The sequence below is a fragment of the Rhinatrema bivittatum genome, chromosome 3 (assembly GCF_901001135.1).
Source record: "Rhinatrema bivittatum chromosome 3, aRhiBiv1.1, whole genome shotgun sequence".
NCBI lineage: Eukaryota > Metazoa > Chordata > Amphibia > Gymnophiona > Rhinatrematidae > Rhinatrema > Rhinatrema bivittatum.
The window spans coordinates 49,956,850-49,982,174 of NC_042617.1; the positions used below are offsets into that span (position 1 = coordinate 49,956,850).

The 25,325-nt window shown below is 44.0% G+C and overlaps 1 protein-coding gene across 2 annotated transcripts in view; it reads left to right on the forward strand.

Annotated features, from left to right (window-relative positions):
• Window positions 1–25,325, forward strand: part of PTPN14 (protein tyrosine phosphatase non-receptor type 14) — a 277,012-nt gene that overhangs the window by 55,206 nt on the left and 196,481 nt on the right. The gene's annotated exons all lie outside the window — the stretch shown is intronic.

A 25,325-nucleotide genomic window follows, 5' to 3' on the forward strand; every position in this document is an offset into this window, starting at 1 on the left:
TCCATTTTCTGGAGGATCAGGAGTGGAGAAGTAGGTTAAGATGTCCATTTCCATATTTTTGTGTTTTGGGAGCTGGTGCATATTTGACACATGAATTATCTAGAAACTACACTGAGTGCAGCTGGAGAATTTCTTACACAGACTAACCCAGCTCTTGTACCAGGTGTCATCCTGGTGCCATAATCTTTGGGAGATTGTACCCATCCAGAACTTCCATCGAGGCATAAAAGGGAAACGGAGCAAGGAGAGAGTTTAGCTTCACCTTTAGGATTATCGTAGGGGAGCCCTCGGGCCACTTACACAGAGAAATCACCTCTGTTAGAACCGGAAAGGGCCTTTCAGGAGTTTAAGGTGACTGCTGCACTGTAACTCAAAATAGGATTAATCTTCCTTGTGTGCTGCTGGTTTTCTGACCCCAGAAGCGGGGATGGACCCAGACAAGGTAGGCCGGAGTAAGGCCGGAACAGGATATCTTTTGCCTGTACAGGCACCTTCCTCTCGTATTGAGCCCTCATGTGCTGGTAGGCGGCAGAACTTGGGCAGCAGGAGACACATGGAGACGAGGACAAACACACCTGGGAACTGGAAGGCGCCCACAAGAGCAGGGCTGAACCACTGCAGCAACCAAGGAGAAAAGGTGCCCACTGAAGAGGGGCAAGGACACTCAGAAAAACAAGGTACTCGACACAAATTAGGAACAGCTAAGACAAAACAAGAAGATAAGAACAAACTAGGACAAAAACAGGAACACTGAGTATGAAAGCCGGAGAGAGAACTAACAAAGGCCACAAATAGGGCTGAGAACCAGAGTCAGAAGGCACAAGTATCAAAACGAAATGCAAGACCAAGACTAGGACCCAGCTCTGGCAGGTAATGACTGTTATATTCCAGCCTATCTTGAGTCCAAACTGGAACAGTATGGCCACCAGAAGGCCACAGACCCAGGAGGACCAATTAGAGTATCTCAGGAACAGACCATGGTACTGGAAGAACTAGGGAGACAGTCCACAAGGTTGAGTGAGGACCTCTGCTGGTGGGAGGCAATAACTGCCCACCAGGTCTTCATTATTAGACTCTTTACTTCACGTCTTTTATTTTAAGTAAATGGATTCTTTTGTTAGAACATCAAAACACTGTATGAGAATGACTGACTGATTCAAGACTGGGATCAAGCTACGAGTGTAAGGGCCTAGGAGAGATTTCCTTCCCACCACCATCCCTACCCCTACCTCAGTTCTAAATGAACTCTGTCTGGCTGAGGTGCACTATGGTCAGACCCCAGGAGCTCTGTCGTGATCCTCTCATCAGTATTAGGAGATGGGAGGGGGGTACTGATATAGAAGAACATGTAATTATTAGTTCTGGTTATGGGCTTTAAAAGGATAGGGGTAGATTTTCAAAGGGTTGTGTGCGTAAGATATGCGCACAACCCCCGAAAACCTACCCCTGCCTCCCCCTGCGCACGCCGAAGTCCCGGGGCTTGAAAAAATGGGAGTTCTGGGGGCAGGGCCGTGGGCAGGGCGCCGGCCCAGGGGCATTCTGGGGGCGGGACCGAGGCTTCCAGAACAGCCACCAGGATGGAGAGCTGGTGTACACTAGTTACGCCTGCCCGGAGGCAGGCGTAACTTCTTCAACAAAGGTTGGGGGGAGGGGGGGTTTAGTTAGGGCTGGGGGGGGGCGGGTAAGGGAGGGGAAGGTGCGGGGGGTGGAGGGAACGGAGGAAGGCTGCTCGGCGCGCATGTTGCACAATTGTGCACCCCCTTGTGCGCGCCAACCCTGGATTTTATAACATGTGCGCTGCGGCACGTGCATGTTATAAAATTGGGCATAGATTTGTTCGCGCCGGGTTGCGCGAACAAATCTACGCCCGCGCGCATGTTATAAAATCTGGCCCTTAGAGTCTAAGACACTGAGACTTTTCTCCCATTATGTGTCTATGGGAAAAGACCTTGAGGAGTAAGACCTGTAGGGAGGAGTATAAAACCAGTACCATGGAGACTGCAGTCTAGTGAATTTCAAAGCAAAGATTATAAAGACAATTGAAAGGCTAAAATTGTATCCATTTGAAAAAATTCTTCAGACAATATCCCACAATAGGAAGCATTCAGAGTTACAATTAGAAATTACATAATTGCATATACCTCAGGGTAAAAGAAACAGAGTTTTAAAAGTTTTTAAGAAATTCCACAGGAAATTAGGAATCTAAAGGCTGGGTTGGCCAAACAAACTAATATGGAGAATGAAAAGAATCTGAGAGGCAAGAGAAAAATTAGACACGATAGATACAACATACACTGATCACTTTTTTTGACCAGGCCAATAAATTGTCTTCATGAATGGGGGGACAAAAGGGGGAAAACGATGGCCTGATGAATTAAACAAGAAGACCCCAATAGATGTATCTCATAAATTGAAAGGGTGGGGATTAGACCTCTGAACCAGGTTTTTAATGTGACTGGTTTTCCCGAGTATTATAAAGAATTGTATGGTGAGTGAGACCGAACCATTACAAGCAGATATCAAAAGGTACTTAATGAATAGTCTAAGTTTCACAAATTCTAAAGAAACATTAGAAACAGATCTTTCAGGATTGTAAATAGTTGTAGCTGCACAATTTCTTAACCCTCTAAATTTCAGTTATTATACAGTGAGGGATTTTGGATTTGGAGTAAGATGCTTCAGATGGGTTAGATTAGAATATCATCATACGGTTAAACTTTGCTATAAGAATAAAATGAATATGGAAATAGCTGCCCCATCCTGAAAGGAAAGAGGGACATGGTAGAGGCACGTACTATCCCTTAGGTTATCTGCCGTACCGTTGGAACCATTGGCTGATGAGAAACCAGTATGCTGGATATGCCATATGTGGAGGGACCTTACTTTTCAATTTTTTATGTAATGTTTCCTGGAAATGTAACAGGGTTTAGTACAAGAAGAACAAAAATGGTGGTATTTACCTGGAAAAATGGCAAGTTAGTTTCTTCCATTGATTTCTCCATTTTTCTTCTTCTTGTAATAAACATTTATATTTCTCTTGGAAAAATAAAATGAAAATTGAAAACAGAGGTCCCTACATATGCAGAAGATATACTGTGTTATAGATATCTGGATGCAATCTGCTCAGAAAAGCCTCTCTCAGCAATCATGCAATCTGGTGAAAATTAACTGGGCCAAGTTCATTCTGCTTTTCACTGGACAGGAGATAGGCCTGTGAGTAAATCTAGCAGCCTATTAGGCTTGTGCCTAAGATGGTAAAATTTTGAGGGGTAACAGTGCCTCTGCGGACCTGAAATCCTGCCGGGGTCTTGAAGCTCTCCTCTGCTGTGCTATGTCCCCAGGGCCCCTGGAGTTCTGCTCCTGCCATGTATTCTCCTACTGCAGAGAGCACAGGCAGAGGTTAAATCAGGCTAATCTCATAGGCTCTACAGTTGCCCCGGCCCATCCAGGCTTCTGGGGGGGTGTGTGTGTGTGTGGGGGGGCCACAGGGCATGTAAGCATAGGCTTACTTAAGTCTTCATGGGCACACTTAACTTTAGTTGGAGGATACATGGCTGGCGTAGAACTCCTGAGGTCTAGAGGGAGTGGCGGCAGGAGACGGACGTTTTGGAGGCCCGGATGGAGGGGACAGCACCGGCAAGGGTGCCAGCAGTGCCTAAGGATGGCGTTTGGAGAAAACCATCACTGACAGGATATTAGCAAATCTCAATAGATTTACTGTTCAGCTCAGAACCTCGAACTTCAGATACTTACTTGGAAGTTAGAATAGCAAAAAAAAAATGGAAGAAACCTTTAAGTTTTGCTCTCACAAAATGTAAGAAAGTGCTCTGAAAGCACTGGGCAAGATTTTGCCATTAACCTTAGTGGGAGAATAAGTTTACTTGAATCGAAATAGTGGTGCTGCCCTGGAAGCTCTCTATTTATCAAGGGGTGCCAGGATTTTTACATAATAAATACTTTTCACAGCCGGATTCTACATTTAGAAACATTTTTTTTCTGGAAGGCTAAATCCAATAGGATAAACTTGTGGACCCTTATAGAAAATCTTTTGATGGTTTACAGCTCCAGATATGTAGTCATATTATCCACCAAGCCATTTACAATACATATTAAAAAGGTTTAACGAAAGATCAGACTCCAGAATCTCTTTCAGAAGAAGAAGAATTGGCAGGAAGGGTAGCACTTGCTGAAGTCTTACATACAGATCTCAGTGAAACCAAGACACAAAACCTAATAATTTATAACTCTTGTGAGATCTACACCAGTGCTTGGAAAGGAAATATACTACAAGCAGATGGGAATACTCTGCCCTTTTTTAGGAGGTCTTTCAAATTCCCAGTCAATTACAAAATATATTCTGACTTAAGATGATGGGAGAATTTAAGAATGGGTTTATCAATGTGGACTATAGGACAAAGGGCCGGCCAGGTGACTCGGTGGCAAATTGTGCTTCCACAGAGTATGGCATTGATGGGAAGAGGAGGAGAGTGTGCTGGGTAATATTTAATGTCTTTTGAAGTCCTTTTATCACAGTGGGGCTCTGGTTGCCAGTGAAGGGGGTGGGCTAGAGATATCAGTTTGGGTGCCCAGAGCACATGAAAGGAGCACTCGAGGGGTCTCGCAGAATAATCGCTCAGTTCCTCGATAACACCTCCTGGGGAGGGGGAGTTTGTCAGGATCCATACGCCGCTTTAAGTTTTTTCTTTGACAAGGTGTTGCCTGCGGCCAGAGTAAACCTATCTGGAATAGAATACAATAACCTTGTTGTCTGTGCGAAACGTTTTAGGCCTGCAGGCACTGGGAACCCTGGACTGGTGGCCAAGTTTATAACTTTACTTTCTAATAATAATAATAATAATGGGAGGGGGAAGGGAAAAAAAAAAAAAAGCTTTATCGAGTCTTTTGCACACAACCATCTGCTGGACAAAGATAAGAACTAAATGGCTGCGTTTGTGCGTCAGATTTATTATCGGAGTCCATTTCCTGTGCTTTAATGAGACCTGGCGCGCCTGGCCTTCTGCCTCCCCTTCCTTTGAACGACCGAGTTGTATCGGGAGGGGCAACTCCTAACCCCTGCTTTCAAGCCTCCCCTCCCCCCTGCTACCCCCAAGTTGGGGCTGTCTGGGGGACTGCCCTGTATGGTGGGTTTTTTTTCCCTTTGCTCCTGCCTTTGTTCTGTACTGATGCCAACCAGGCCTTTTTCCAAGCACCTGCAACTTAACAGTGGGGATCCTGGAAACCGTGGGTTTGGTTTTTTTTTTCTGGCAGATGGAATTTAAGATCAGCAACCCAGTTATACTTTAACCTGACATTGCTTTTCTTGGATATGCAGTAAAATAAATATTTATGCTCTTTTGTATAAGCCTGGGCTTTGAGGATGCACACCCTGCGGCTGTGGGCTGCAGTTGAGGGACTTGTAGCCTCTGTATAAAGACTTTTTCAGAATGCACATTGGTCCTGTAACACTGGCCTGGACTAGGATAATAATACTTTTATAGGAACTGAAGTGGCAGCATCTGGCCTTTTTTCATATTAAGCTTACCAGATGAATTTCTTCAACTAATATGCATTCTCAGTTTTTATTTTAAAGTAAAATATTCTCCCAATTACTGTAGGTAGCTTTTAGGTGACATGATTATAAAAATGTTTGGATTTTTTGGCTGCTTTTATGAACAGTGCCCAAGGTGCCTTAAAGTGAATTTATGTGTATTATCTAGTTTTTAGCAAGTCACATACAGTGCTGTTGCACTCTTGTATTCTCTGTAGCAAAGAGTTTCATATATGCAGGGCCTCCAGACTCGGAGGAGGAATCGCAAATCAATGTCTAAGGTAGGGGGGGGCTCAGAGTGAGGAGGGCAAATGGGTTTTCAGGACAGTAAAGAGTGGGATCATCTGAGACGAGGACTAGGCTAATTTGCATAGTGTGGGTTCCCTGAATAAAGGGACCTGTCTGTGGCCCTTGAGAACCCACTGATCTAAGCTGCAGCCCTTGAATACCAGGGGCCCCCAAGAAAGGTTTCTTCTGCTCTGGGCCCATGGGCAAGTCTTTCGAAAATAGGCCCCCCCCAAGCGCACCGTGTGAGCCTGCCGTGCCTTATCTTCATGTTCCAAGAGGAGGGACGGAGGTTTTGCCAAATCTTGTTTGATCCTGGAGTAAGTGGTCACGTGTCGTCCCCCCCCCACACACTCATTGTGCTTGGCCGCTGCTCTCCTGCTTTTGTGTCCCTTGTGGGAAAAGGTACAGGTGAGAATGGAATAAGCCTAGGTCAGGGCTGCAAAAAAAATTCCCAGGAGCCCAGGTTACCTGGGTGCCTAGTGTATTGCACCTGTGGCCTAAAATTTAGAAAACCAAATACAAAGAGAGTAGCAAAATTAATATTAAAAAAAAAAAATAAATAAACAAAAAAAAAAAGCAAAATAAGAAATAAAAAGCTAAGCCAAATAAACAAAATAGCAAAAATAAAAAAAAGCAATGCACGAAAATGTTTCCTGCTCTTGGGTAGGTAATAAAGGGAGGGAAATCGACTGCTAGCCCTACAGATCACGCGCTCCTCGGGCTGTCCCAGAGTTTCTCTTTCAGCGCTGTGGTCACAAGTAAAATCCTGAGCCTCCTCAGCGAGCCAGGCTCCATCCTGTTTCAGCGTGGAGGCCAGTTGCTGCCCAAAAACGGTGCTCCAAGAGAGGGTTGCTTTTGGCAACTCTCTGCCCCCCCCCCCCCCCCCGGCACGGGTGCTCCCAGACTGGCATTGCACTTCCCTTCTAGCTTGCCACCCAGAACACTTTTGCTTCTTACCACCCCTTGTGACGGCCCTAGTGGCTTAGCTGGTGCATCACATCCCAATGGGTTCCCTCTGTACTCTGCACCAGCACCCGGATGGAGCAAGCTGGAGTTACTTACATTTGAACAGAGGGTGAGAGATTTGCAGCTTCCAAGACCTCCTCACAGGATCTTACCAATATCGCAAGCCTTTTGAGTTTCAAGCATATCCCAGATCCATTTTCAACTAGTTACTATTTACCAGATGATTTTGCTTTGTAGGAAGAGACTCCTGTTTTCTCTTTTAAAAAAAAATTAATAATTCTTAAACAGTTAACGCAGAATGCACTTCCAATTCCACACTGAAAAAAGCAGAATACCTTTATGCTTCTCTCCAGCTACAGGGAAAAAAAAAAGTAAGTTAAGGAAGTGGAAAAACACAGTTGGATGTTCTAAATTTAGGAAACCATGGTTACATTCCATATTTTTCTCTGTTTTTTAACTTGGCAATATAAGTATCATACATTTAATAGTATCAAACAGTCTTGTCTTTAATGGCTCTTTAACGATGAAGCATCTGCTGTGACTGTCACTTCAGAAACAGACCGAGTCCTGAAAAATTCTAAGAGCCATAGGGACTTCTGAAACTCAGGTTTACCCAAGCAGCTCCGCCGAGGAGATACAATCGATGGAGGAAACTGCTCCCATTGGCATGCCACTGGGCCCACGGTGAGCCAGGGAGCCGCATGCCCTGCAGCTCTAACCTGTCGGAGGGACGTGGTCCAGCTCCAGATGTGAAGTTTAGGAAACCGTGCTCTGAATAAGAGCAAAGCAGATAGCTGTCTTTGCACTGATAGTTATTGCAATGACACAAAGTATAAATCTGTGATTATGTATAAAAAAAAAATAAACCCCTTTTACTGACAGGAACAGTTAAATACATGAAAACTTACAGGACTGTTCTGGACTCTGGGCCATAGTTTGCCCCCCCTCTGCCCTATGGGTAATCCCTCCCTATTTTACTTATGCCATATGTGAGTGGGATCTTGTTGGAAAAGATGTTAACCCCACTCCTGATGTGGGCATTTTTTTTTTTCTTGTACGAACCTGTACGGATGATTTTATGAAGTTATTAACCACTACTAAAACAACTGTTTCTGGGACTTCATTCCAAAAATGAATGCATGCCCCCCTTTTTTTTGTTTTTGTTTGTGGTCTGCCTACCTTGAACGTTACCTTCATTGTCCGTGGCCTGCCAGATCTCTGGCCCAACATCATCAGCAATGGTCCAGCGTCGCCCACGTCATTTTGGGCCTTTGGTGACGTCGGGCTTGAGGGTTTGGCGGGCCCAGGAACACAAAGTTCGCGTTGGACAGGTTTACTTAAGAATAGGCAGCGGCTGCTTTGACTGTCTTACAGCTCCCTCAAGCCAAGGTCTTGGATCGCAGATTTAAAACTCCATTCATAATACGCCCAGGACCTGCATGCAATCCGCTCTGAAGGGCCTGGAAAGTGGAATCTAAATCAAATAAATAAATAAATAAATCTGGGCATTTCCTGCAGGATGGGATTTATTAAATCATCCAAGAAAGGCGTAAAAAAATAAAGAATTTCCTGTCTGTCAGGAAGAAGCTTGGCAGGCATTGTGATGCTGATGTTCACACTGCTGGAACACTCTTCCAAGTTACATGGACCCTCTAAGTAGCTGGATATGGCTAAAACTATTAATAAATCTGGACCTTTGTGATATAACCTGGTGCATATTGGTGATGATTGCCCCCTGACTGTGTCACTGTTGGTGCTGCTTTCTCATTATATAACTGTTTTTATGGCTAATACTCTGACACAGTGTCTGCTTTATCCCATTTTTCCAGTAAAACACTCCTCCTTTCTCCCATGCTTGAGTAGCCCCAATGGGGACCCTTCCCCTCACCCCCTAGTGCAGACAAAAAGGCAGTAATCTGGCCCCAGTTAACAAAAGCTTGCCCACTCCTGCCACAGGAGGTTGTGGAGGAAGGCCGATCTGGAGAATTGCTAAAGCTTGGCTGATGTCCTATTGCTAGGGCATGAAAGCGAGCACACTCCCTCAGCAGTACAAAGGGAGCTGCTTTCTCACCACAAGCAGCAGTGCGCATGGCCGTGACCAAAGGGGAGCGTATCCCAGCTGCTATACAGCCTGTACAGGAAGGAGCTTGCAGTGGAGGGATCACAGTACAACAGGAGAAGCAACAGAAGGAAGGCACCTTTCCCTGCAGGACACAGCTGTGTGTGAGTGGTTGAGAACATGGGGCTTGGCACCAAGCAGAAGAGGACCCCCCGACCTTGGGAGGACCATGAGGTAAGATCCCAGGCTCCTGAGAGACTGCAACGAAAGGTGTGCAAGGGCAGCACTAAGTCAGTCTGTGGTGGTAAGAAGCAGTGTGTGATATGGGCCTCAGGAACAACAAGAATATTTAGGGATCTGGGCAGCAGTAATGTGTGGTCAAAAAAAGGCAGCCCTGCATAGAGAGGGCTCCGGTTAGTCAGGAATACGAGGTGGACTACATGATACAGTGGGCCAGAAGACAGTGTAGCTGTCATGATTCAGCTGGGTGGACAAGGGAATTCCCCCAGTAGGGGCAGTTCTGGCAGGGCAGGGGCTTCCTCCTGACCAGCCACCCTCCCCCTCGAGTTGGGCCTGCAGGTTCTGGTGGCCAGCAGGACTTCTTGGGCTGGTCTTCTGGAAGAAAATCACTGAGTAAGGAAGAGGATACAAACTAGAACAAGGAATTCACCGGTTAGACAGGGAAGTCAAGTAGAAAGAAGGCAGGGCAAGACCGGAGTAGAGTGCAAGGCAAGGAACACACTAGGAAGCCAGGCTACTGCAGAGGTCTGGAGGAGACAGAAGACAAGGGCAGGAGAAGGATACCAGACTAGGCAAGCCTGGACCGGGCAAGGGCTAAGGAGGGACAAGACAGGAACAGGGTACAATACTTGGGCAGGAACAAGGTAAATAAGAACTCTGCAATGCAATATATGAGCAGACTAGAGAGGCCAAAGGAAGGCCTGCACAAACAAGGGGAAAACAGAGAACCTAGAGCCATGGGAAGCCAACAGGGAACAGGAGGGCCACTGGGAGGCTACATGGGACATGACCAGGACAGGAAAGGCACACAAGAACGGCAACAAGGAAAGGTATGCACAGATACAGGCAAGGGACCAGTGGCAAGAGAAGGGCCATGTCATCACGGAAGGACCACAGGGAAGCTCACGGGAAACAGGGGACAGCTAGAAACAAGGGAACATACAAGCAAAGACAAGACAGGACAATACAAGAAGGCCTGAACAGGCCACACTAGAACACAGACAGGGCAAGAAAGCTGCTAAGACCACAAGATAAGGCAAGATAAGAAGGCCACTAGGGCCACATGGTAACAAGGCAAGGAAAGAAGGCTGCTAAGGCCACAAAGTAGCAAGGCAGGAAGGCCACACTGAAACAAGGCAAGGAGACCATAGGAAACAAGGTAAGGAGCAAGATTGGCTAAAGCAAGGAGCCAAGGTGACTCAATGATGAGGCATTGAGGTTATTGTGAGAGATGTTCTTATAAGGTGGTCTTTGCTGAATAATACAGTTTTCAAGAAGGTGGCTAGAGTGGGTTGAGTGTGACTCAGTGAGTACCCCTGCTAGTGGGGGAAACTGTTTAGCAGCCAGAATTGTTACAGTAGCTCAGACTAGACTGGGGCAACAACACTGTTGAGTGGATATCAGTAGAAGGAAATACCTTGGGCCTTTTACAGGGAGAAGTGTTGTCCAGTGAGAGAGAACGGGAATAAGGGAGTTGTGTGAAAATCCCACAAGAAGTCTCAGTGCAGTGGTGAGAAGATGTTAGTCTAGGAGGTATTCCTTGGTCTAATGCGGAAAGACCCTAGGATTCACCAAAGCCCAGGAGTAGTGCATTCCTCCAGCCAACAGAGGACCAAGATCTGACTGAGAAGCAGGGTACTGCATCTCACCAACTGATAAGAAGTCCAGATCCTATGAAGAGTACACACTCTACTACTTAGGAGCAACACGTATAGCATGTCTGAGGCACCAGATCACAGAACATTTGGACCCCTGAGACTGGGGAACCTGAGCTCAGGGTACTTTGGGTAGGCTCTTCGGAGAGACCATCTGAGTGAGACAATCTCTGGAGTTACTGGAATAGAAGAAACAAAGACTCTTTCATTGCCATGATATTACACATTTAACTATCAGTCTTTATGCATAGCAGCTTTGGTGAGTCAACAACTATTCACATTATTAGTTCTAGGTACATTTTTTTTTAATGTTAATCCTTTATAGTTTCTTTGTATTGGCAGCAAGTGGACCTAGTTCATTAGTATCCATGATACCATGTTAAAGGCACCACCCACTCACACCTGTAACTCCATGGGGAAGTCCGGTACAGTATCCTTGCACAGTGACATGCTCCTCTGATGTAAAAAAAAATGTTTTGCATTTTGGTTGACTGACTCAACAGAGAGTGGAGTCTCCTGTTAGGTAATCAGTTCGCTCCACCTAAACTAGTTTAATACGTGGACTGTCTTCAAGAAACTTGTTTGTAAACATTCCAGAGCAGGCGAGCATGATAAGAAATCTGCCCAAACGCAGCTATTTGATTTTGAAAATAGATATAACCTATTTGGTTGGTTTTTTTTGTATTTGGTCTCCTAAAGCAGAACAGGATTGCTTGAGTCCTGAGAAGTAGGAGAGCTGCAAGCAACACATTTAGGGGTAGATTTTAGAAATCTGCGCCCGTGCGTACTTTTGTTCGCGCACCAAGCGCAAACAAGAGTACATGGGTTTTTAATAGATACGCACGTAGCCGCGCGTATCCATTAAAATCCGGGGTCAGCGCATGCAAGGCTGCCCAAAATCGGCAGCCTGCGCGTGCCGAGCCGCGCAGCCTGCCTCTGTTCCCTCCACCTCCCCCACCTTCCCCTCCCTTCCCCTACCTAACCCACCCCCCCCAGCCTTATCTAAACCCCCCCACCTCTTGTTGTACAAGTCACGCCTACCCAAAGCAGGCGTAACTTGCGTGCGCTGGGCCGGCCGCCGGCGCGCGATTCCCAGGCCCGGGAGCCATTTCGGAGGCCTCGACCACGCCCCCGGGCCGGAACCATGCCCACAGCCCCGCCCCCAAATGCTGCACCGCTGCAACACGCCCCCCAGGAAAGCCCTGGGACTCACACACGTCCCGGGGCTTGCACGCGCCGCCAAGCCTACTCAACATAGGCTCAGCGCATGCAGGGGGTACTTCGGCCAGGTTTTCGGGGGGGTACGCATGTACCCCTTTGAAAATCTGGCCCTTAGTCTTCAAGTATAATGCTGACAAGGTCCACTCGGAAATCCGAGATGGCAGATTACTTCGCCGAAGTCGGAGAACTTTAAAATACTACATTCTTTGGCTTTTTGAAAAATAAGGTTTAAAGTGAAGTAATTTTTTTCCTGGAAATCGTGAGGCCATTTCCAGATGCTTTTCTTTTGGAGAGGTAAGCGGTAGAACAGTAAAGACTTGGAACACCACTAAGAAGGGAACACAAACTTCTTGATATGTAATAGGCTCTTAATTATGTAGACAGAATTTTTAGATTGAACGTTTTCTCCTTAGATGGGTGGTCATGTACGCTGCTACTGGGCAAGCTTTACAACATAGCTAACTTTCGAGTTATCTGCCGTGAAATACTTCTTCTATGAAGCACATTGTGTTTTGTTTTTTTTTTAAGACTGGGCCATAGAGTAATGTGGTAGAATCTGTTGATTTTTGTCCCTTTTCTCCTTAACCTCCCCCGGCTTGGTAATTGATTTGAATTTAGGTTGCATACTAAATTGGGCTAAATAACATAGTACATACGTGGCTTGCAAAACCTTGATTGAGCAATGAAGGAGAAGAGAGAGAAACTGCCCGTGATGCTTGCTTCTAGGAATTTGACAGCCATTTTGTTTTCTGGCAGCCAGACTACCACATGGATATTGTGGGCCAAGAATTGCATATGTCCTTGAATGTTCTTGTCATGAAGAAATGCATGTGATGTCCATTTTCTTGTTGCCAAAGGAGTGTGCTTTTTCCTGTGTTCGCAGGCTCACCTCTCACCATCTCTCTCTCTCTTGTTGATTAGAGGCACGCTGCTGACTTTCTGCCCCTTCTCCAGACCTACCATCAGCATGGTGCCTTAGTGTGGGCAACCACTGTGCGTTCTGCTTTTGCCATGTGTGCATAGAATGTAGCAGGAATTATTTATCTAATATTCCACTTGTTCGGGCACTTCAAAGTGAGCTACATTTACGTGCTGTGGATATTTCTCTGTCCCTAGGGGGTGCACAATCTAAGTTTTTGTACCCGAGGCAGTGGAGGGTTAAGTGGCTTGCCCCAGGTCACAAGGAGCAGCAGCAGGATGTTCTGCATTCAAATGAATCTTTAAATTGAATTTGTCCAATAGATCAGGGCTTCCCAAGCCTCTCCTGGTGGCCCCACAAACGGTTGGGTTTCCAGGCTAGCCACAGTGAATATGCATATGGATAACGCTACAGCAGATCTGAATTCTAGTAATGCTGTGAGCTGCCTTTGAGCATCATTTGGAAAGGCAGGCTAAAAGTTAAAACTTTTTAAAAATTACATGAATTTCCAGTGTAAGATAAGCATACTCATTGTGGATAGCCTGAAAATCTGACTAACTGGGGTCTCCAGGACAGGTTTGGGAAGCCCCTGTAGTAGATGATTCTCTACTTTTTTTTTTTTTTTATGTCTTGAATTCAGTTGGTGTTATAGCTACAAGCACAGAAATGACAGCTTCACACATCTATTCTGCTTTTCATCCAATTAATAGATAAGTTCTGCACCCACCATATTTTTGTTAATGATGCTGTTGTGTATTTTCAGTGTTCTGTATGCTCATGCTTCATTTGTGTGTTATGCTGCCACCTGCTGAGTGTGGAGAATAACTACCTCAACACTGTAATATTTTTTTTACAGTGAAGTGTGTAAGCTTTGCTCTGATTGGGCAGGACACAGTGGGTTCTGGGAGATTTGCTTCCGTGTGGGTGAGGACCCTCCATTTTCTATTAGCAGCTTCTCGGAAAATCTTACAGCCACAGTCTGATCTGACTTTCCAGAACTGCCTTTCAAGAACCTATAGAAGATATTGCCTTTTTTACACTAATTCAGCCAAAGGTTAGAGACTCTGTGACAAGTCTGATTTTAATTTCCTCATTCTGTTGGTTCTGTGTTTCCAGTTCTTCATACGTGTTTTGGAAGTTAAGCATCGAGCCTGTCTTTGTACATCAAACTGAGTCCAAATTTAGCTATCTGTATGACCACACAGACTGATGTGCAGTGAGGACAGAATATGATGCAGTCCTTTTCTACAAAAAGCAGATTTCAGAAACCTCTATTTACTTAGCTATTGGTGAGAGGATCAACAGAGTCCCAATGGTTCTCTGCTCATGGGATTTCTCAAGGTAATTACAACACAGACTTCCTCAACCCTCATCTTCTTGAAACTTCAGTATGCCCTGGCTACAGTGGCTTTGCATGTGTTCTATAAATTCTCTCTTACACTAGTTTCTAAATCCAAAAAAGAAGTCCCTTCAGCATGTATTACTTTTATAATTCAGTTTCTCCAAAGTAAGCAGAGTAATACTAAGTGATCTTGCTTCTATTATGTTTAAAAATATTGACTGAGCTTTTCTAGGATGAATTTATATTGCGCTTAAGGGAATAATTAATGTAAAGTTAAACAGCCAGGGTAGTCTGGGAAATTTAGATTTACTCTTCAGTTTCCTTTGGAAAGAGATGCTTGAATTTCAGACTCGTTCCTAATCCACTTGGTCAAGCTGTATGTGGCTTCTAAGGTGCTTAGATATGTGCTCTATCAGACCAATGGCGCTGATTTGGGTCTTTGGAGACGTCCTTGGTTCATGCTGGGAGATGAATCGGACTATAGCGGAGAGCATATCTAGCACTGGATCACTGCTCCTGATCACTCTCACAGGCAGCACAGCACTTAAAAGCACAACAACAACAAAAAAAAAAGACTGATACTCATCAGTTTAATTTACAACTGCTTTCTTTCTACATTAACTTAGCTCTTCCCCCAGGACTGCATGAAAGGAAATGCAGTTCTCTTGGGTGACATCATTAACCTCTGGATCCTGAGAGAAGGAAGCACTCACAGGAGGAGGAATTTTCTGAGAGAGGGAATGGAATAATTAATATCGAGCTTGGTGCAATGGATTATATCTTTTTACCACTTACTGCATTTTGATTTTTGTTCCTCGGAAGGGTAAAAATACACAGTTGTCAGCTACTGATTTTGTGGGGGGGTTTTTTAATGTAATAAATAATTTTTCTTATTACTTCATCCTCATCATCAACATCATTTTTACTTATCGTCATTCTTTTCCATCATAAGAGTCTAAAGTGTGTTCCACCATCTTTCTAACGAATGCTCGAGGTTGAAGACCAAACACACAACATAAAATACATACAAATACATATAAAATGCAAATGTAGCTCTGCCTTAAAAAGAGCTCCCAATGGCAGTGGTACCCTGTGCCTTTGAGCTCCGAGTTTGGTGCCTTGTAAGTATAGGTAACCCTAGCCAGAGACCTGCAGTACACAGCATAGCAAAGGGGGACAGAGGTCTACAGGCAATGCCAGAGTACAGCTTCCTGTGCGTATTCCTGATAAGATTATAAATTTCCAGCCTAAGCGTCGAGCTCGGAGAGGTTCTGGGCCTATGGGGAAGGCTGTGTAGAAGTTCATCCCTACAAGGGAATCCGAGCACCTGTCTCAACCGAGGGAGTGAGTAAGTGTTTAACTTTTGGTTAGAGAAGGGAGATTTTTCTGGAAATTCCAGAACCAGAATTAGAGCAGGAATAAGCTCCTGGGAGTAGGAACTGCAGCCCAGCCGGTTGGTGAAGCTTTAATACTTGCTGTGAGGCTAGGTCAAGGTAGCTTCTTGGATTTTCAACCGAGATGTCTAAGAAAAGGAGTTTGCAGCAGCTTAATTTTGTACAACGTAAAGATCTAGCTGTTATCTTGGCTGACTTGCAATATTCCAATTTTGTCATTCACCTTTAATCAATAAAGAAACCACCAGTTGTGCGCCAAGTCCAAGCATCAGTGCAGATCGTGTGTGGGTGTGGGTGTGGACAAATTCAGTTTTAGCTAGAAGCAAATCAGTTGCAACGTGCTGTGTTTGAGCATAAATGGGGCAGAGTTGAACTGGCGAACACCCTGTGTGTACTTTTTTTACCCATGAGGTTTGCACCCACAATCAAAGCAAAACTAAAATGCATGGTTTGCTTTCATTATTGCCCTGGGGAAAAGGACCCACGGAGATTTTGCACTTGCTTTTTCTATGGGTACTCTGTTTCTTAGAAATAACACACGCAGATTTGAAAATGTCATCAAACCTATTCTTTCCCTCCCCAAACCTATTCACCCCCGGAAACACCTCCAGATGATGTGGATAAAATTTAAGAAAATCATGTGTAATTCTGCCCACATTCAGGATGGGCAATTCTAACATGTTTTAGCCACAGAAATGATGAAGATTATTGTTTAATTCAAATGGTTCACATACTGAGGTGAACATTGTTATACGGAGCCTTTGACAAGTCCCCATGTCCTAGGATTCATCTGGAGAAAGCACTGTGTCCTCGGGGGCAGTACGGCACGTGTCCCCTACTGGAGATGCTTTTAGCTGTAGCATCTTGGCTTCCAGGAGCCAGGCCTTGTGGAAGAGGGGCCTGCTAGGACAGATTATGAAAAGTCAATATAATATGCACACAGACAATGGACCCTAAAGTTCGTGGCTCTAGCTGCGCGATGGGTACTTCCCATGCATCAAATATGTCTCTGAGGGTGTTCGTTAGGGGGTTTTTGTTTATTAATCCAGGTTTCTCATGTGGAGTACTTTATTTGAAATGAAAGCAAAAAGGTACGATATAAATGCAGAATATAAATTAAAATCAGGAATATCTGCAAGGGCAGTCCCTCTAATTGACTTCTCTAAGGTGTATCAGCACTACACTGCTGCCGCTCTTCAGGCTAAGGTACATTGGAAGCTGATTTATTGTTGGTTTCTGGTGGTGATTTTGCTGAAAGATAGGGATTTTTTTTTCATAGAACATAAGAACATAAGAAAATGCCATGCTGGGTCAGACCAAGGGTCCATCAAGCCCAGCATCCTGTTTCCAACAGTGGCCAATCCAGGCCATAAGAACCTGGCAAGTACCCTAGGTTAATGCTATGAGGCTAATATAAAAAATACAAAAAAATAGAATGGATAACTTATCCAGCTAAATTATCCTGGATATACTGTAGGGATGTGTTTATTTTTGCTATATCTTTTCATGTTGTTTTTAATAAGAAATGACAGAAAACAAAAAACAGGAAATCTCAGGAAGGAGTTCTTATGTTTTTAGTACTCACCAATTCAAAATAGCATGCATTATTTTGAGTTAAGATGCACTAAATTGAATTAATGCACACTACAACCATACTTAAATTATAAATGAAAATTTTTAGAAATAAATAACACATGAAAATTAAACAAAATGAAAAGTTTTGTGATGCACACCCCTAAATAGTCAGCCAGTTAAGTGTTTGGGATATTTAAAACTCGCTAAAATGCTTTGAATATTGGTCTCTCTCAGATTTCAGTTTATTGAATGTTGGACGATTGTTGTATAAAGCTCACAAAGTAAAATAAATAAATAAATAAATAAATAAAATAAAATAAAATGTCCACACAACCAGCGAAAGTTAAAATGTTTAAGACTGAGGGGGTTATTTTGTAAGCCTATCGCATGCATGCGTTAGGTTGCTGGGGGCGGAGTCGGGGCTGGAAGGGGAGGAGGGGCAGCGAGGAGGCGGACGCGGTGGTAAACTTCACTGGCGGCGATAAGGTAAGACCCGTTATCGCCGCCAGTAGCACGCCCAATAGCGCCACCTTTCACGGTGGCGCTATTGGGTGTGAAAGCCGGCAGCGATAACACCGCGGTGGTGCGATCGCTGCCGGCTTTCGCAGGCCCGACCACCTCCCGTTACCGGGGGATTCACTAAGCTGTGCGTCACAGGAAAATCCAGGCCTGAGTTTGTGAACTTTCTATTTAATCAGAATATATTGAGAGCAGTCAGGACTAAATTGTAAATAGGCGTACTGTATGCTTATCCCACATCCTTTTGAATTCGCTTCTCATTCTTGTCTTTACCAGCAGGGCATTCCATGCATCCACCATCAAAAGTATTTCCTGACACGTCTGCGACTTCATATTATGACCCCCCCTAGTTCTACAGCTTCCATTCCAATGGAAAAGGTTTGATTCATGCTTGTATCCTATCTCGCCTCTCTTCCAGGGTCCTTCAGTCTTGCCTCACATGACTTTAAATGCAGGCCCAGGACCATTTTGGTGGCCCTTCTCTGTCCTATCTCTATCCTTTTTGAGATATGGCCTCCAGAACTGAACACAGTACTCCAGGTGACGCCTCATCATCACCAGTGATTAAGCAGTGGCAATCTCGCCTCCTCTGTCCCTCTGACTATGCCACCCAATCTTCTTCTTTTGGAGATCCTTTGTACTTCTTGAATGCTGCTCTTTTTACCTTTTATTTTATCAGCCATCTCTTTGGCGAAACAGTCCTCTTTCCTTTTCCTCTGACTTTTATTTACTTTTCTTGCATAAAGATTTTGTTGCCTTTATTAGAACTCCTTTCAGTTGGGTTCACCGAGGTAATGGCATTTGGGGCTGTAGTGGAACTCTTGATGTGAAAATACATGAGGAAGTTAATACTACAGTCGCAAATAATTTTTTTTTTTTAAAGTTGTTTTCTTAGCCTGTAGTTCAATATGACTCACATGTTGCATACCGGTGCTTGGTAAAAAAAAAAGTCATTTTAAAGATGCATTATGTAATGGGAGATTGCCTATTGCCTACTGTGAAATTGGCATTTAATGATCTCTTTGAATTACAGATGAAATAAAATGTCTGAACGTTTCCTGTGGGCCTATCTTAAATCAACCATGATGGCAGCTTACCTTTAAAATGTGGAAGTATGACAGATGGGTTTCTTCTGGGAGTCGAGTTAGCTAGGATTAATTAAAATGTCCTTTAAGAGGGCTTGAGCTTTCTTCATGCCATTTTTTTCCCCTCACTCTGCAGGGTCTGTCATTTTTGCTTTCTGCCATCAGAACTGTGAAGGGGGAAGTTAAGGCTCATTGATCACATACTATTTTTGGAGGACAGCCTAATGTGTGTTACAATATGAATACTAAGATTCCCTTCCGCATACTGTTTGCTCTCTTAATTGTGTGATAGACTTTCTGTGCTGAGCTGTTAGCATAAAAAAAAAGAAAAGTTGCATGCTTCCTTTATTCCATCCATGCCCTTTCAGAAGAGTGAACTGAGGTGTTAATAACAGTGCAATATAGTCTTAGGTAGCCAAGAACTTCAAAACACCTTGCTCCACCTTTTTACTCTCTAAGAGAAATGTTACATTCTTTGATTCCTGGTGCTGGCACAAACACAAATCCTGCAGCTATCATAGAGGAACTTCAGTTGCTTTTGTTGTACAGGAAAAGATTTGCTGTTGAAGTTTAGGGCACAATATTCGAAGGCCCTTTCCCCATAGGTAAACACATTTTTCTGGAGGGAGAAAAGCCCTTTCAATCTTGACCCATTCCCTCTGCGGGGAAGTGAGGTGGCCCTGGCAGAAGAATAGAAAGAGGTTTCATCTTGAAATTCCCAAGTCTGCTTCCTCCTTCCCCCCGCATAAACCCCCAAAGTATACAGTGGGAACAGCCTTCCCATGGCGCAACTCAAGCTCCACAGGGCTGGAGGTAATGCAGTCAGCTGTTTTAATGATCCAGTGTTGACTCTGTGGTTGTCTTGTCTAGAAAACCCGAACATGAGGCTATTGATGAACCAGTTCTAACAATTAGTACTGGGGATGTTGTACACTGTGATCAACCTTTGAATATCCAATACCGCATTCTGTTCAGTACTAGGCAGTAATTATATCTTTTACACTCTTTCCTAACTGTAGGAAAATTGGTTTTCAAAAGATGTTTCATATCTTAGTGGTAGTATTTAAAATAGTATTATGCTTATAATAGACGTATCCAATCCTAGCCTAGAGACTTTTTTTTTGTTTGTTTGTTTTTTACAGAGATGCTCTGGTTCTGCAGTCTCTAACCTGTCCTTTATAGGTCATTCAGGAGTAGATTAGCACAAGAAAGAGAAGTATCATATTCAGTTCTTAACGGGTCCCCTCAAAAAGCATACCCCAAAAGAATTGCGTTCCTTTTCACACTCCTGTCCAATATTGCTAGTATATTATTATTATGAATATTTATTATTTTGACATTTTTGCATTATGCTTTATTGTCTAACTCTGCCCTACCTTTAGTGAGAGTGGAGTTTGGCATGGTTTTTTTTGTCTGTATATGCTATTAATTGTCTTTTTAAAAATTATGCTCCTATATATTGTATTGATAATGCTATATTTAATTTTAGCAACTTGCTATAAACCACTTTGGTCACATTTGTGCAAATAAGGCAGTCTATCAATGTAAAATGAAATACATATTATTTTGTAGGTGTCTAGAAATATAACCGATATTTAGTGTCAGCCCCTTTGATGGATTTCCTTGCTCAGCTGAGCTGGATCTTTCCATGTATTGCAATATGTCTGGATAGATAATCCCCTTTTTTTTTTAATTACAGCTTTTCCATTAAGATTATTCGGCAAGACAAATTCAGGTGAAAACTATAATCCTTACTGCAATTCCATAAAGCACTTGTAAACTAAATCTGATCCTGTTACTGAGGAACAGACATTTGAAAAACAAAAAAAAATCCCCAAAACCCAGAGGAATGAAAAGAGGAAGAAAAGTGCTCTATGCCAATACCTCTGTGAGTGCGCAAGGAGCAATGTATAGTCAGGTGTCTGTGTGTCAGAAGAAATCAATTAACAAACAAAATTATGTAACTTGGCACAAAGTTTCATCTCCTTCCAAACCAATAGCGACTGTGCAATGGGCCTATTTCCTTCCAGGCAAAAGCCTTCTGCATGGCTCATCATTAGAACATCGCACTTTGATGGCGTTCATCCAGATGTAATAACTTCATTAGAATTCAGTGTCATAGCTATAAATTATTTTTTTTTTAAACAAAACCAACTCCATACATAGAAATTATGCTGTCAGAGTAGATGTGCTCTTTGGGTTTGGATTCATCCTCCCAAATGTTTTGCATCTGTTTTTCCAAATTCAGTAGCATTGCACTTGCTGAGAGGAAAAGCAGTGTGAGGGTTGAGATGATTTCTGAAGTTGTGTCTGGGTTATATTTTACACATCTGTGCCACAGCTGTTTTTAGAATATTTTTTTGGAAAAAAGTCAAGAAGAACATCATTAGCCTTTCTGTAACTACTTGGAGGGCATTCTTTATTCTGCATTGTTTATATTTTCATTACATTCAAAGGACTGCTTTCATTGATGAGATAGGTTGATTATCCGGCTAGGTGGGAGGGCATACCCGGCTGTACAATAAATCTTAGGCCCAGAGGGATTCCAGCAGTTCTCTTGGAAATAGGAATCTCAGACAGCTGCGGCGAGCATCCACGTTGTGCCTTTTTGTAAGCAGCTTGGGGCAATCCCTCAGGTTTGATGAGGCAGGGTATAAATGTAAAAAAAAAAAAAATCACAAAAAAAATTCAAGATGTAGGAACTTTATTAACAATAATAGTTCATTTTCAGGAAGATGACCATTGGATCACCACTCGACTCTGCACTACAGAAGCAAACCCTGAAACCACGTATGGCTGTGTAGCCCGATATTTTGTAATGAGATATATTGTATACCCTCAGGAAGCATTTATACTTAGAATTTCCACGTCATTGGCTCAACATTTATATATGTGCTTAGAGAGCAGTAGATGCTTGACAAAATTGAGACTATTCAGTAAGACTTAACAGTATTTTAACAACATTTCATGCTTTGGACCTTTATTGCAGAATTTACTTTTCATGTTCTGAGTTTTTGCAGTTATTTTTAATTTGGTTAATGCATTTTACACGCACACACGTGTACATGTGTACACACACACACACACACCTTTTTTGAAGGGGGCACTTGCCGATCCTGGGTACCCGCAGTTGTTTTTTTCCTCCAGCTGTTTGATTTGCCTTGTGGTCTCTCAAAAAAAAACCCCATGCATCCTGCATGTGAGTACCAGCGCTGTTTATTTTTCCAGAGAGAAAGCGCTGTGTGTGTATGTATGTATGTATGTATATATATGCAAAATCATATTGGTCCAATTATAAGACAATCTTTAATAGAAGATGATCACCTTTACATTCGGGCTGATACAGTAACATCTGGCTACTGATGCCTCAGCGGCAGTTTTACTGCTTTTGCCCCAGCAGGATGTGCTCCACTGGGCTGCCTCATCAGCAGCCTTTAGCCTTTGGCCCAGCAGGATGGGCTTCTGCCAGGCCATTTCAGCAGCAGTTTCTGGCTGGGCCTCAATTATAAGATGAGGTAGATTTTTTTTTTTTTTTCCCATGAACAGTGTAAATCCCCCCCCCCTCCCGAAAAACCCCCTCATCATATAGAAGGCAATTTTCAAAAGCTGTTATTTATTTATTTTATTTATCAATCTTAATATTCTGCAGCGTCCAACAGTATATCCACTGATCAGTGGGGATTGCAAACGAATTGTCCTAAATGGTAAAACAGTTTGGTCACTACAAGACAGGTACTTGGGCAAAAGCGGCTATTGAAAACTGTATGCGGGTAGGAGGTGTGAAACGGTGTGAATCCTTCTACCTGCGTTTTCAGAGAGGTATTCCTGGGGGAGGGATTTTCAAAACTTGCGTTGCTTGGAGTGGAAAAAGTAAACCTGCAGGAAAATTGTGTGTGTGGGGGGGGGAAGAACTCGCTGGGTACTTTTTTTTTTTTTGTTTTGTTTTTTCCCCTTGGGTAGCTTTGAAATGGAAAGTGTGCTTGTACCCTCTCTATGATAAAAAGTACCTGCCCGTAGATGTTTGCACCTGCTGGCACAGTTTGAAAAATTGACCCCCATGATCTCGCCAATATAATTGAAATTTTCAATAGGCTTTTAAAAATTGAGTGTCTTTTTTTTTTTTTTTGAGTGAGGTATTCACCGGTCTGTATTGATAGATCTCCCTGATTCCATCAGGCTACCGAAACATTTCCACTGCAGATGCAATCACTGCACACAAGCTGACAAGTCTTAAGATGGGGCAGTAGTAAGGGGAGACGCTGGCAGGGTGGGGAAGTTCTAGGTCAGGGGCCGGCAACCTCTGGTATGCGTGTCACTCGCTGGCATGCTAGAGGGTTTATGGTGGCAGCATTTAAGAAGCGCACATGGGCACTTTTAAGTTATTTTAATTGCAATGAAAAATTTCTAAAAATAATGGGGGATATTTTCAAACCCCAGCGCGCATAAATCCCGGGGTTTATGCGCCTGGCTGGGCCTTGCGCGCGCCGGGCCAATTTTCAAATGGCCCAGCCAGGCGCATAAACCCCGGGACACTTGTAAGTCCCGGGGCTTGAAAATGGGGCGGTCCGGGGGGGGGGGGGGGGGGCGGGGGGGGGCTAAGGCGCCCGGCACAGCAGCCATTTGATGCCGTGTCGGGGGATCGCTCGCCGGCAGGGTTCTGGCGCGTGCAACTTGGCAGGAGCAAAAGGTAAAACAGAAAAATTTGGACTAGTTAGGATAGGGATAGGGGGAGAGCAGGATAGGGGAAGGAGAAGGGAGGTTAGGCTATGGGGTTGGGACGTTCCCTCCCAGTCCGCTCCTTAATCGGAGCGGACTGGGAGGGAACTGGGGAAGGCCCTGATGTGTCGCCGTGCGTATTTGCTAAACTCTACCCCCCCCCCTTGCAGGCGCCGACCCGGCATTTTATAACATGTGCACGCCAGCGCGCTCATGTTATAAAATCGCGCGTCCATGTGTGCGCGCTGGGTAGCACGCGCCTGCGTATGGATGCGTGCACGTACGTTTTGAAAATCTACCCTAATATGCATATGGATGACCAATGATTATACAACAGATACAGTCTTCTCAAGATGTTAACTCTTATTAATGAGTACACACGACTTCTTTATATGATGGTCATATTAATTTGTATTATATTCACTGTTTATCTCAACATTGTAATAAGGAAGATTGTTTCCAGGTATTTGTACTCTACCTAGCTTGATAGCAGCTAGGTAGAGTGCATCAAGCTAGGTCGAGAGTACATTGTACAAATCTCAACTTTGTGTACCGTTCATCACTCCAAATCACATCAAACCTTTACTGATGGTAACTGTGCCATTCATACCTCTGACTGTGCATGTAAAAGTGCCCCCCAAAACCTAGTACACCACCAAAACCTCACCCCGAGTTCAGAATGCCCCCTCTTACAGTGGTATAAAAAGTTGACTAAATTGTGTGCCTCCCCAGAAGCACTCTCTCTCCCTCTCTTCCTCTCTCCTTGCCCAAAACAGGATTTGCAATATTTATCGCAAACCCCAGTTGCAATAATGCCAGGAAAAAAGGTGTAGTTATTTCCAGCCTTAAATCCCGCAAAAGCATGCATTACGCTATCACACGCAACGTTAAAGACCCCTAATTTTCATTAACTCCTCCCACTTGACTCCATGTTTCAAATTTGCATATGCATCTCCCGATCCATTATTTATCGCATGCTTTACGACGTCATCGCAGGCGTTAGGGCCCTAACACGATTTGAAAAATGACACCACCCCCCCCCCCCCTTAGTTGCCTTTACCGTACTATAGAATCATGAGCACCAGCAATTTAAAATCTACATTAGGATGGGTGGGGTGGAGGGGCATGCTGCTAAATACAGCCATAAATTGCTTTGAATTATTTTTAGCTTGCCTTACAGTTACAATGTTACTCTGCGGTATAATGGAGATAATTTAAATCAGGATTGTTACTAGAATGGTTACCATGGCAATTCCGATGATAAAAGCTCCAGGGCCAGACCTTGAATGCGGTAAGGTGCCAAACGGTGGGTGTGGGCAGCCAGCTACAAATGCAGAGTGTTACCATTTTTAGCTAAATAATACATCCTGCAATTCTGTGCCAGAGCCCAAAATGTAGGAAGAATGATGGTTCTGTCCAAGGCAGAACGTCTACCTGGAAAACAGCTTCAAAGATTTCTAGTCAAACAAAGGGCCTACTCTGGTAGCCTGCCGAAGCCGCTGGCAAGACTTTTTTGGACTTGCGCTGGCATACTAGGCAGCTTGTAACTAGCATTCGCAAGTTGCACATCGTGCTGCAGGTCAGTGCGAAATCTTGCTTGCAAACCCTTCTTCTCTTCCTAGGGATGGGGTTGTAGAGTAGAGTAACCTGCATTGTGTGAATTAATTGAGCCTGCTTGGCACCAATTAAGAGCAGCAGTGCCGAAGTTGGCTACGAAGCTCTTCAGTTGCGGGGAAGTAAAACCCACTGACGGTATGGTAGGTTATGCTTTCTTCCCTTTCACCCCCCCCCCCCCCCC